The following is a 13,339-nucleotide window of genomic DNA, read 5'->3' as shown; positions in this document are numbered from 1 at the left end:
AGATAACAATGGTAGAGGTGAAGAATTTGAAGAATTCGCCAATCCCGAAGCATATGAAGAATTTGTGGAAACGTTTACGGTACCAACGGGTAATTGTGAACCATCGGGTCAATGTCAGCTTGAGCCTCCGATGATCGGATCACCGATCGTTCCTTATTCATGGAAAGCACCCAAGTTCAGCGCCGATGATGTTGTGAAGGTAAACCCGAGTCATTATCCAAGTCATTCTTCTACAGGTAATTTAAGTGGATTCAAATGAGATTCAAGTATAATATGAAACCACCTATTGTTTAACTAACCTTTGAAACTAACAGGTAGATAAGAAGAAATATATATTGGGCAGCAATTTGAAAACAAGCATGAACTGAAGAAACATATCCACTTGTACGCGTTGAAACATAATTTCAAATTTAGAGTGAAATCTTCTTCGAAAAAGAGATGGTATGTTCTATGCAAAAACGAGAGATGCACATGGAGGTTGAGGGGTGTCGTGTAGTGGTCTGAGATGTGGGAGATTACGTCGTACGAGGGTAAACACTCATGTGGGCGTGTTGTTCGAACAGAGGACCATCGAAGAGCGGCACCATGGGTCATCGGTCACGTATTTAAAGACAAGTACTCAATTAACTCTATGGCGGAGTATTCGGCGCATAACGTCAGGGAAGAAGTGAAGACAAGATGGGGTGTGAACATATCGTATTTGAAAGCTTGGAGATCCAGGGAGAAAGCTATTGGATACGTGCGGGGTACGCCGGAACAATCGTACCAGAAGTTATCGTCTTGGCTGTACATGTTGAAGCAAAAGAATCCTGGGACGTTAACAGACTTTGTGCAAGATGGTGACAAATTCAAGTATGCTTTCTTTTCCATTAGGGCGTGTCGTAGAGGCTTCAAAGCATGTTGGCCGGTCATAGCATTGGACGGTGCATTTCTGAAGACAAAATACGGGGGACAGTTGCTTTGCGCAATTGCAATGGATGCGAATTCACAATTATATCCACTTGCATTTAAAGTTGTAGATAGCGAGTGTCATGCTTCTTGGATTTGGTTTTTGAGAAGATTGCGAGAAGCTATCGGTGAAGACGTACCTAATTTGGCGTTCATATCCGATCGCCACGTTAGCATCATACATGGTGTCGAGGTTGTGTTTCCTGGTATCCCTCACGGAGCATGTTACCATCATTTACAACTGAATGTCCAACACAAGTTCAAGACAGACCATTGTCGCTTTGAACTTTACGATGCGGCTTACGCCTTCAGTAAAACAGCATTCGAAGCTAATTTTAGACAGTTGAGACGTAAGGATGTCAAGATGGCAAAGTATCTCGAAGAAGTTGGTGTCGATCGGTGGGCCAGAGCTTTCTTTCCTGGAAAACGGTAAGAGTCTAGAACTTCTTTTGTACTGAATTTTTTATGTCGTCGATTATATAAATCAAGTATGTTTTATATAGGTACGACCTAATGACGAGCAACAACGCAGAAAGCTTCAACAACAAAACAAGGAATGCTAGGACGTTTCCCATTACGACGTTGCTCGAGTTTATTCGATTCACACTCCAAACTTGGTTTTTTGAACGAGAAGAGATAGCGAACAAGTTGAACACAAAATTGACACCAACGTGGCAAAATGATCTCGCACAGCTAAATAATAAGGCACAGTTCGTCAATGCGTACGGGCTTGGTCTATATGAATGTCATGTCAAAGACGCAAGAGGTGATTTCGATGTAGACCTTATGGCGAAGAAATGCACTTGCGGACTACCACAACAATTGAATATCCCGTGCGAGCATTCTATCGCAGCAGCCCAACATCGAAGCGTGGACGTCTACTCGTTATGTAGTGACTTTTATTTGAAGGAGACGTGGATTGAGATGTACAAGGAAGCCATATATCCGGTTGGCAATGAAGATCAATGGGATGTCCCGGATGAGATAAAAAACTTGAAAGTTTCGGAACCCGTTGAAAAGAACCAAGCCGGTCGACCGAAGAAAAGTAAACAAGGAAGAAGAAGAATTAATCGATACCCATCTCAAGGCGAAAAGATTGTTGTCAGCGAAAATGCGGGAAATGTGGTGGTAGATGACATAACAGAAAAACATGCACTTGGAGAGATTAAAACTTTAGACTTTATGTTATTTTTATTTTTAAGTTTAAAACTTTAACGTTTATTTAAGTTACCTGTTTATTTTCGTTAATTTATTACTAAAAATATTGCCTAGTAATTAAATTATAACTAGGCAAAAAAGAATGCTCGATACGGTTTCCCAATATAAAAGTAATATCAAGAGTCGTCTATAACTCTACTCTACAGTATGTGTTCCTCGGGCAAAGTGGAAAAGCAAAGTAATTAAAAATAGATATATGATAATAACTCGATAATATGTTTATAAGGTACTCTTACAAAACCAAAAAGATAAAAAAAAAAAAAAACATCCGAAAATACAAAATCACGGGATAAGGAGGTTGTAGAATAAGTCCACGCACCATTTCTTCCTGAACGTTCTCATATTGACACTTTGAAGAGTGTCAAATGATTCGTTCAGTACTATGTGCTCGACATACTTCACTGCGAACATCCCGCAATCACCGCTACAACACAAAAATAAACAAACATGTAAAATAACTTGTCAATAAAAACATAATTATTTAAAACTTGTCAAAAAAAAGTTCAATTAACTAGTTGTTGTCGCTGATTTTTGGACAACGATTTAGGAGCCCAGAGTGGTTAGACCCAAGGCCGGACCAAGTGGTCTCACTCCGGCTCGAGCGTGTCGGACTTGGTGTCCCAAGTCATCCCTTAGCTGTGGGTGAAGCTCACCTTGTCTCGATACCTGAAAAGCAAGAAAGAGATTATGAACTACAAAGGGGAAACAGGGGGGGTGCCCCTGTTTACCTCTCCGACGCTCAACATTAGAGGGATTGAGGTGGAGTATAGAGGTTTTAGGGGTGATGAGAGGCCAAAGATGAGCGAAACGAGCGAAGTACGAGTCCGGCAGCGTTTCGGGACTCAAAAATGGATTACCTCGACTAGGGGAGCGGCCCCTGTATTTATAGGCAGCCAAGGGGTGGTTTGAAGACCCCTTGGCCGAGTGAGCAAGGTTGGGTCGGCCATTGGCCGACTGAAGGGTTGGATCGGCCAATGACCGAGTGAGCATATTGGGTCGGCCATTGGCCGACTGAAGCTTTGCCTCGGCCAATGGCCGAGTGAACTGGGCCGGCCATTGGCCGGCTGAAGCTTTGCCTCGGCCAATGGCCGAATGAGACCCTTGGGTCGGCCATTGGCCGACTGAAACTTTGCCTCGGCCAATGGCCGAGTGAACTGGGCCGGCCATTGGCCGGCTGAAGCTTTGCCTCGGCCAATGGCCGAGTGAGACCCTTGGGTCGGCCATTGGCCGACTGAAACTTTGCCTCGGCCAATGGCCGAGTGAACTGGGCCGGCCATTGGCCGGCTGAAGCTTTCCCTCGGCCAATGGCCGAGTGAGACCCTTGGGTCGGCCATTGGCCGACTGAAACTTTGCCTCGGCCAATGGCCGAGTGAACTGGGCCGGCCATTGGCCGGCTGAAGCCTTGCCTCGGCCAATGGCCGAGGGAGACCCTTGGGTCGGCTGAGCATATGGCCGGCCATTGGCCGGCTGGAACTTGGGCCGGCCATTGGTTTGGGCCGGCCAATGGCTGAGGCAAGGCTCCGCCGTCAAAGGCCTCGCGCCGGTCGCGCGGGTCGAAGTGATGTCTTTTTCCTCGTTGGTCCGAGACGGGCCGACAACATTAGCCCCCCGAGTTTCCGGTCGAGCGTAGATCGAGTGGAAACTCAAAAGCTACTCTTTATACGGATGCGGGATGAACGCTCTCGGGTTTGCGTCATGAGGAATGGCCTTCGCGCGTCGCGAGGGACGGCCTTTGGGCGTCGCGAGGGACGACTTTTTGTTTCGGGTTGATCGTGCGTGGCTTATTTTCTCGATCTACCAATGAGGGCGTGATCGATTAGCACGGCTTTATTGTGTTGTGCGCGTCTTATTTTCTCGACTTGCCGACGAAGGCATAATCGATTTGCACGTCTTTGTTGTCTTGTGCGCGTCTTATTCTCTCGATTTGCCAACGAAGGTATAATCGATTTGCACGTCTTTGTTGTATTGTGCGGGTCTTATTTTCTCGACCTGCCAACGACGGCATAATCGATTTGCACGTCTTCATTGTGTTGTGCGCGTCTTATTTTCTCGACCTCCCAACGAAGGCATAATCGATTTGCACGTCTTTGTTGTCTTGTGCGCGTCTTATTTTCTCGATTTGCCAACGAAGGCATAATCGATTTGCACTTCTTTGTTGTGTTGACGCAGACCTTGAACTCATTTGTAACTCGTTGCCTATCGGCCCACGAGCTGGGCGGCGAGCGCGATGCCACATTTGTGTGGCGAGGTTTCCCGTGGACGCTGGCTAGACCAGATACGCCCTGCGGACGCAGACCTTGAACCCATTTGTAACTCGTTGCCTATCGGCCCACGAGCTGGGCGGCGAGCGCGATGCCACATTTGTGTGGCGAGGTTTCCCGTGGACGCTGGCTAGACCAGATACGCCCTGCGGACGCAGACCTTGAACCCATTTGTAACTCGTTGCCTATCGGCCCACGAGCTGGGCGGCGAGCGCGATGCCACATTTGTGTGGCGAGGTTTCCCGTGGACGCTGGCTAGACCAGATACGCCCTGCGGACGCAGACCTTGAACCCATTTGTAACTCGTTGCCTATCGGCCCACGAGCTGGGCGGCGAGCGCGATGCCACATTTGTGTGGCGAGGTTTCCCGTAGACGCTGGCTAGACCAGATACGCCCTGCGGACGCAGACCTTGAACCCATTTGTAACTCGTTGCCTATCGGCCCATGAGCTGGGCGGCGAGCGCGATGCCACATTTGTGTGGCGAGATTTCCCGTGGACGCTGGCTAGACCAGATACGCCCAGCGGACGCAGACCTTGAACCCATTTGTAACTCGTTGCCTATCGGCCCACGAACTGGGCGGCGAGCGCGATGCCACATTTGTGTGGCGAGGTTTCCCGTGGACGCTGGCTAGACCAGATACGCCCAGCGGACGCAGACCTTGAACCCATTTGTAACTCGTTGCCTATCGGCCCACGAGCTGGGCAGCGAGCGCGATGCCACATTTGTGTGGCGAGGTTTCCCGTGGACGCTGGCTAGACCAGATACGCCCAGCGGACGCAGACCTTGAACCCATTTGTAACTCGTTGCCTATCGGCCCACGAGCTGGGCGGCGAGCGCGATGCCACATTTGTGTGGCGAGGTTTCCCGTGGACGCTGGCTAGACCAGATACGCCCAGCGGACGCAGACCTTGAACGCATTTGTAACTCGTTGCCTATCGGCCCACGAGCTAGGCGGCGAGCGTGGACTTGAGACTCAACTCGAGGATTCATGTAGAGCCTGCACGAGGAGTAGTTAGTTGATTTGTTGACTTGGGACTCAACTCGGGGGCTCTCGTAGAGCCTGCATGAGGAGTTTCGTGAAGAGTCGGCGCGAGGAGTATCGGTCGACTCGCGGACTCGTTGCTCGACTCGAGGAATGAATTCATCTCGAGGAGACATGTGAAGAGTCGGCACGAGGAGTATCAGTCGACTCGTGGACTTGAACCCGACTCGAGGACTCACGTAGAGCCTGCACGAGGAGTTTCGTGAAGAGTCGGCGCGAGGAGCATCAGTCGACTCGCGGACTCGTAGCTCGACTCGAGGAACGAATTCATCTCGAGGAGACATGTGAAGAGTCGGCACGAGGAGTATCAGTCGACTCGTGGACTCGAACTCGACTCGAGGACTCACGTAGAGCCTGCACGAGGAGTTTCGTGAAGAATCGGCGCGAGGAGCATCGGTCGACTCGCGGACTCGTAGCTCGACTCGAGGAATGAATTCATCTCGAGGAGACATGTGAAGAGTCGGCACGAGAAGTATCAGTCTACTCGTGGACTCGAACTCGACTCGAGGACTCACGTAGAGCCTGCACGAGGAGTTTCGTGAAGAGTCGGCGCGAGGAGCATCGGTCGACTCGCGGACTCGTAGCTCGACTCGAGGAATGAATTCATCTCGAGGAGACATGTGAAGAGTCGGCACGAGGAGTATCAGTCGACTCGTGGACTCGTGGACTCGAACTCGACTTGAGAACTCACGTAGAGCCTACACGAGGAGTTTCGTGAAGAGTCGGCGCGAGGAGCATCGGTCGACTCGCGGACTCGTAGCTCGACTCGAGGAATGAATTCATCTCGAGGAGACATGTGAAGAGTCGGCACGAGGAGTATCAGTCGACTCGTGGACTTGAACGCGACTCGAGGACTCACGTAGAGCCTGCACGAGGAGTTTCGTGAAGAGTCGGCGCGAGGAGCATCGGTCGACTCGCGGACTCGTAGCTCGACTCGAGGAATGAATTAATCTCGGGGAGACATGTGAAGAGTCGGCACGAGGAGTATCAGTCGACTCGTGGACTTGAACCCGACTTGAGGACTCACGTAGAGCCTGCACGAGGAGTTTCATGAAGAGTCGGCGCGAGGAGCATCGGTCGACTCGCGGACTCGTAGCTCGACTCGAGGAACGAATTCATCTCGAGGAGACATGTGAAGAGTCGGCACGAGGAGTATCAGTCAACTCGTGGACTTGAACTCGACTCGAGGACTCACGTAGAGCCTGCACAAGGAGTTTCGTGAAGAGTCGGCGCGAGGAGCATCGGTCGACTCGCGGACTCGTAGCTCGAGTCGAGGAATGAATTCATCTCGAGGAGACATGTGAAGAGTCGGCACGAGGAGTATCAGTCGACTCGTGGACTCGAACTCGACTCGAGGACTCACGTAGAGCCTGCACGAGGAGTTTCGTGAAGAGTCGGCGCGAGGAGCATCGGTCGACTCGCGGACTCGTAGCTCGACTCGAGGAATGAATTCATCTCGAGGAGACATGTGAAGAGTCTTTCTTTGGGATTTCTGGCCTAACCATCGGCCCCTTGAGACTTTATTATTATTCTTTTTTTTTTTTGAGTTGTTGTTGAGTTGTTTTTTATTGAGCATTGATCCCTGTTAGCCCCCCGAGTTTCTTGCGTTTGTGAGACGAGGGCCAAGAAACTCTTGTGTTGGGGGTATACAATAGTGCGTGTCAAAAGTTGTCATGTGTAGAATAACTCTTTATTGCAATAAAGGGGGTTGTTACAGGTAGTCATGGCATTTGGCCTTCTTTTATGAAAAAAAAGAAAATTACATTTTTGAAATAAAAGCAATCACGAGGTTGATCGAGTTCGGTCGTGAGTTTAAGGGTCGAAGTAACGACACTCATGGCTTGCTAGCAGACGCGACGAATTCCTTGAAATCCCCACCTCGAATTAGGGAATCAATTCGCTTCTTAAGCTGCTTGCACTCGATCGTCGCGTGCCCGTGATCTTTGTGGTATTCGCAGAACTTACTTCGATCTCGCTTCGCGGGGTCCTTTGTGAGTGGAGCGGGGCTTCCCAGCTCATCGCGGCGTAAGCTCAGGATCCGGTCGGGCGTTGTGTTGAGCGGGACGAAGGATCTCTTCGGGGCTGGAGAAGGGTGGTCGCTAGGGACTTGACCCTTCCGGCGCCTTTTCCTTCGTGACTCGGGACCAACGGCCGGCATCACAAGCGTGGCTGCGCGCTTTTGGTCGAGTGCTCGATCAATGTTGGGTGGTCGCTGCCTCAATACGACCGTGCTCGCGATCTCGCGTTGGGCGTTGAGCTTTTCTCTCAAGTCGCTCTCATGGGATTCCTTCCGGGAATTGAGGTGATCTCTCAAGTCTCCGGCGGCCGTCCCTATCACTTTAGGCGAGAGTGCGTCATTTGAGTGACGTTCTCGATAGACGACACGGCCATTGTTGTCGTCATCTCCCCGGGGGTTTCGTACGCGGATGGTGAGCTTGGAGCGTCGCTCTCGGGGCCTAGATGTTGAGCGTCCCCGTGTATCGATCGACACTTGTCGTCTTGACGTGGTCGCCCGAGGGTGTCCCCTCGAGGGCGCGTGCGGGTGCTCAACAGAAAGTTGACGTTTCGACGCGGTCGCCTGAGGGTGTCCCCTTGGAAGCGTGCGCGTGTGTCCACTTTCGTGAATAGCGTGGTCGAGGTTGGTCTCGTGGTTGATGTCGTCAACGTTGTTGGAGTCGAGGAGGTCGGCGATGAGCGCGCTGGCGACGCCGGGGCGATCTAGGAGTTCGGCGAGCCTTCGAGCCGCGTCCTCTCGGACTGCAGCCTCGAGGTCATTCACCGGGTCTCGGGGCTGGCTCTCATTATCATGAGGTTGCCCTTCGAGACGGTGTGCAGAGCTTTGGAGGTCGCACCTCGAGCTAGTCGCTCGGGCGCCCATGGAGGTGGCGGGGCTACGACTCATCTCTCGAGAGTCGTAGAAGTGAGAAGAAGACTGGTAGAGGGGATGTGTTGCCAAGGTCGAGAGATCCCCTCCTTCTAGCGCCAAAATGTTGTCGCTGATTTTTGGACAACAATTTAGGAGCCCAGAGTGGTTAGACCCAAGGCCGGACCAAGTGGTCTCACTCCGGCTCGAGCGTGTCGGACTTGGTGTCCCAAGTCGTCCCTTAGCTGTGGGTGAAGCTCACCTTGTCTCGATACCTGAAAAGCAAGAAAGAGATTGTGAAATACAAAGGGGAAACAGGGGGGGTGCCCCTGTTTACCTCTCCGACGCTCAACATTAGTGGGATTGAGGTGGAGTATAGAGGTTTTAGGGGTGATGAGAGGCCAAAGATGAGCGAAACGAGCGAAGTACGAGTCCGGCAGCGTTTCGGGACTCAAAAATGGATTACCTCGACTAGGGGAGCGGCCCCTGTATTTATAGGCAGCCAAGGGGTGGTTTGAAGACCCCTTGGCCGAGTGAGCAAGGTTGGGTCGGCCATTGGCCGGCTGAAGGGTTGGATCGGCCAATGGCCGAGTGAGCATGTTGGGTCGGCCATTGGCCGACTGAAGCTTTGCCTCGGCCAATGGCCGAGTGAACTGGGCCGGCCATTGGCCGGCTGAAGCTTTGCCTCGGCCAATGGCCGAGTGAGACCCTTGGGTCGGCCATTGGCCGACTGAAACTTTGCCTCGGCCAATGGCCGAGTGAACTGGGCCGGCCATTGGCCGGCTGAAGCTTTGCCTCGGCCAATGGCCGAGTGAGACCCTTGGGTCGGCCATTGGCCAACTGAAACTTTGCCTCGGCCAATGGCCGAGTGAACTGGGCCGGCCATTGGCCGGCTGAAGCTTTCCCTCGGCCAATGGCCGAGTGAGACCCTTGGGTCGGCCATTGGCCGACTGAAACTTTGCCTCGGCCAATGGTCGAGTGAACTGGGCCGGCCATTGGCCGGCTGAAGCCTTGCCTCGGCCAATGGCCGAGGGAGACCCTTGGGCCGGCTGAGCATATGGCCGGCCATTGGCCGGCTGGAACTTGGGCCGGCCATTGGTTTGGGCCGGCCAATGGCTGAGGCAAGGCTCCGCCGTCAAAGGCCTCGCGCCGGTCGCGCGGGTCGAAGTGATGTCTTTTTCCTCGTCGGTCCGAGACGGGCCGACAACACTAGTAAAAAAAACTTTTTTAAAAGAACTTGTAAAAAATCTTGTCAAAAAATAAACAAACTTGTAAAATAACTTTTCAAAAAAAGTTGAATATCATAACTTGTAAAAAAAAAAAAACAAACTTCTAAAATAACTTGTCAATAAAAACATAATTATTTAAAACTTGTCAAAAAAAGTTCAATTAACTAGTCAAAAAAACTTTTTTAAAAGAACTTGTAAAAAATCTTGTCAAAAAATAAACAAACTTGTAAAATAACTTTTGAATCGCATAACTTGTAAAAAAAAACAAATTTAAAACTTGTCAAAAAAAGTTCAATAAACTTGTCAAAAAACTTGTAACAAAAAATGTCAACATGTTTACCTGTATGCACATTGTGGGACATTTTCATCGACGAGCCACGTCTGGTAAGTGAACTTAATTTCACTCTGCTCACTCTCCCGATAAGAGCTAGCATGGTTCTTGAAGAAACCACCTATGGCCACAACCCTAGCAAATGCTCGACTCCAAGTCTGAATAATAAACATTTTAACAATGTTCAGTAACCCTTATAATTTAATTAACCACAAATAAAGGTAATAATTGTGAATAACATAACATTTTACGTACCTCCATCATCTCCGTGAAGTCCTTTTTATTATTCGACGACTGCATGAGATCCTTTTGGCAATCGAGGACGGTAATGGTCCAAGCCTCGATGTCGATCCGAAATGTGAACCAATGAATGTTCTTGAAGTTCACGACGAACAGGATCTCGCGAGCACCATCCCAAGGCAAAATATCGGTGTCCCTATACCCAGTCATCGGGGTAATAGTTGCCCTCAAGTCCCAGTCCACGGGTTCGGGCTCTGTCCCCAGCTCGATGGCCTTCTTGATGTTCGCTTCTTCCTTTGTGAATCGGCCGTACACGTGCTGGACCCACCGACAATCCATGATTCGGACATCTTGCAGATATCCGTCGAGAGCTCGTTGGCGAGCCCGAATCATGTGAATTATAGCATCAATATGCTGAGACATTACAAACATATAGCGTTATTTTAAATTGATAGGGAAAGTTAAATTATATAATTAATAACGTACCGAATCATGTAGCCATTTGGTTTCTGTCAATATCGTGTCGAAGAAATTCGTGTCTCCGTCGCACGTCTTCAAGCGAGCAGACTCCATGAACTTGCCGTCCCACTTTTTTGTCCGCACCCACTTAACGAAATTATCAAACTCTTTTTGCTTCGCGTCCTTCAACGGTTTGAACTTGGGGATCGACTTTTCTGAATACTTGGGCCTCGTCGGATCAGTGAAATCGGCCCAACGCGACGACTTCTGTCGCACTTGCCGATCTGGACGTGACAGAGTAAGCTGTGCCGTGTGGCTTTTTCTTTTAAGCGGAGTTGTGAACGGGCGTTGCTTATCCGGAATGACGTCTCTACGAGGACTCGACGAAGACGTCGACAACCTGGGCGAGGCCTGATCTCCGATCGCTTCGACGACTCGCGATGCGTAGAAGACGGCTTCTTCGACTTCTTCGATGACTCGCGATGCGAAGAAGACGGCTCGTGCGATGAAGACGCCGGCTTTTGACTAGCCGTCGGAGGAGGAGGAGGAGGAGGAGGGGTCCGGCGTTTAGGACGACCATCAGCTTGGGTCGTGGGAATATCACCCCCAGGCAAGCCCGTTGCGTCCTCGAACAAAATGTTCAGCCTCTTCCACATAGCAAGCTGAAAGTCAAAGTAATAAAATATGTCACGAAATTTAAACTTAACTCTAAAACGTTAAAATAAAATTTAAACTTAACTCTAAAACGTCAAATTAAATTTAAGCTTAACTTTACAACGTTAAATTAAAGTAAAGTAAAATGAAATTTCAACTTAACTTTAAAACGTTAAATTATATTTAAACTTAACTCTAAAACGTTAAATTAAATATAAACTTAACTCTAAAACGTTAAATTAAATTTAAACTCAACTCTAAAACGTTAAAATAAAATTTAAACTCAACTTTAAAACGTTAAATTATATTTAAACTTAACTCTAAAACGTTAAATTAAATTTAAACTCAACTTTAAAACGTTAAATTTAATTTAAACTCAACTCTAAAACGTTAAATTTAATTTAAACTCAACTCTAAAACGTTAAACTCAACTTTATTTAAATCTAACCTGGTTATCCCTGATGCGCTCAACTCTACGGCCGGTCGTGCTAAGAGCACGTAAGACTATCCCTTGTGACTGCAGCATTTGTTCTTGGGATGCTCGCAGTTGTTCTTGGGAAGCTCGCATTTCTTCCCACATTTCCCGTGTTATGACAAAGGGCTCGGGAATGTCGGCGCGAGAGGTCGGTGTGGGCCTCGATCCCATTGGGGGAGTGGTCGGTGTGGGCCTCGATCCCATTGCGGGAGTGTCTGACACATGTTCGTCGTCGGAGTCTCCGACGATGGCATCTTCTGCAACAGTCGCGACTCGATCTATTTCTTCTTCGATATCTCGCGGCTCTGTCGCATCTTCTCTCTCGACGTCTATGGGATACAGACATTTGCTCGTCTGTGTCTCGAGGAGAGTGAAAAATTCTTTCTCTGCTGCCCTTGGTCTCAGCATTTGAAGAACACCCACCTACAATACATTGATAAACGTTACCAATATTCCAAAATAATGTAAAATACATTAATAAACGTTAAATAATAAAAAGTTACCATTTTTTTTATTCAGGACGGCCTCGATGTCTTTGCCCATTATGACCACATTACTAGACCACAAGTGCATCCTGGGCACACGAATCCCCTGGTTCAACCCGAACCTAATCCCGATCTCTGGGATAGCCTCGTACGCCCAGTAATGAAGGGTATGGAGATTACCCGTCAATGTGTACTTGGCCTCTTTCTGTGCCACGTCCGGCTTGTCCTTCAACTTCTTTTGCAGCGTCTCGTGATAACGCCTTAGGTTCACCGAGAGGCTGGAATACGTCTTCGCCCAACTCAAATTTCTCCAAGGCATCTTGAAGAAGAAGGGGAGGTCTTGAACGATGTATAGAAATTTATGCCACCTTTCTTCGATGGCTTTGTTGGCCGGCTGCCCTAGAAGATACCCATAGACGAATACGAGCAGCCCGAGCTTGAACGCATCGTCATGGCTTTGACATATGGTGAACGCGTTGATCAACGCGCTCAACTTGCTTCCGACAACGCCGTTCAAGTGGTCCGTGATCAATCGATCGTTGTTTCGCTCGTCTTGTTCGGCTTTGGTCGGACCGTCTTCATAGCTCATCCCCGAGACGAGTGCGTACTCGAGGCGTCCAAATCGTACTCGTTTGCCTCCGATACCAAAATGTATCTCCCCCCGTACCGTCGCCTCGATCTTCTTCTGAAGGAGAGTATGTACGAGCACCGGTGAGAAACCAAGCTCGCTCTCCGTAAAAAATTGCTCGAACGGAGTCCCGATGATTCGTTCTTTTATCCCGAGCTCATCGAATCTCCTCCGTACCAGCTTCAAGATCCCCGTCCCACCATAGGTGATACGCCCCGGGAATGAGACGTTGTATATGTAGTTCAAATTGTCCTAAAAAAACAACAAAATTAGGTCAGAAACACAATTCATCGTATGGCATCGTACAGACTCGTATAGCATCGTATAACAAAAATTTCAACTTTTTTTAAACCTATCGTACGGCATCGTACACAATCGTACAACATCGTAAAACAACAAATTTAATTTTTTTAAAAAATCATCGTATAGCATCGTACAGCATCGTACAACATCGTACGACATCATACGACACTTTTTTTAAAAAAACATAAACCCATCGTACA

The sequence above is a fragment of the Urtica dioica genome, chromosome 2, assembly GCF_054948205.1.
Source record: "Urtica dioica subsp. dioica isolate 48M chromosome 2, U.dioica_male_clone48M_v1_H2, whole genome shotgun sequence".
Lineage (NCBI taxonomy): Eukaryota > Viridiplantae > Streptophyta > Magnoliopsida > Rosales > Urticaceae > Urtica > Urtica dioica.
Note: the sequence above shows the minus strand (reverse complement) of the source record.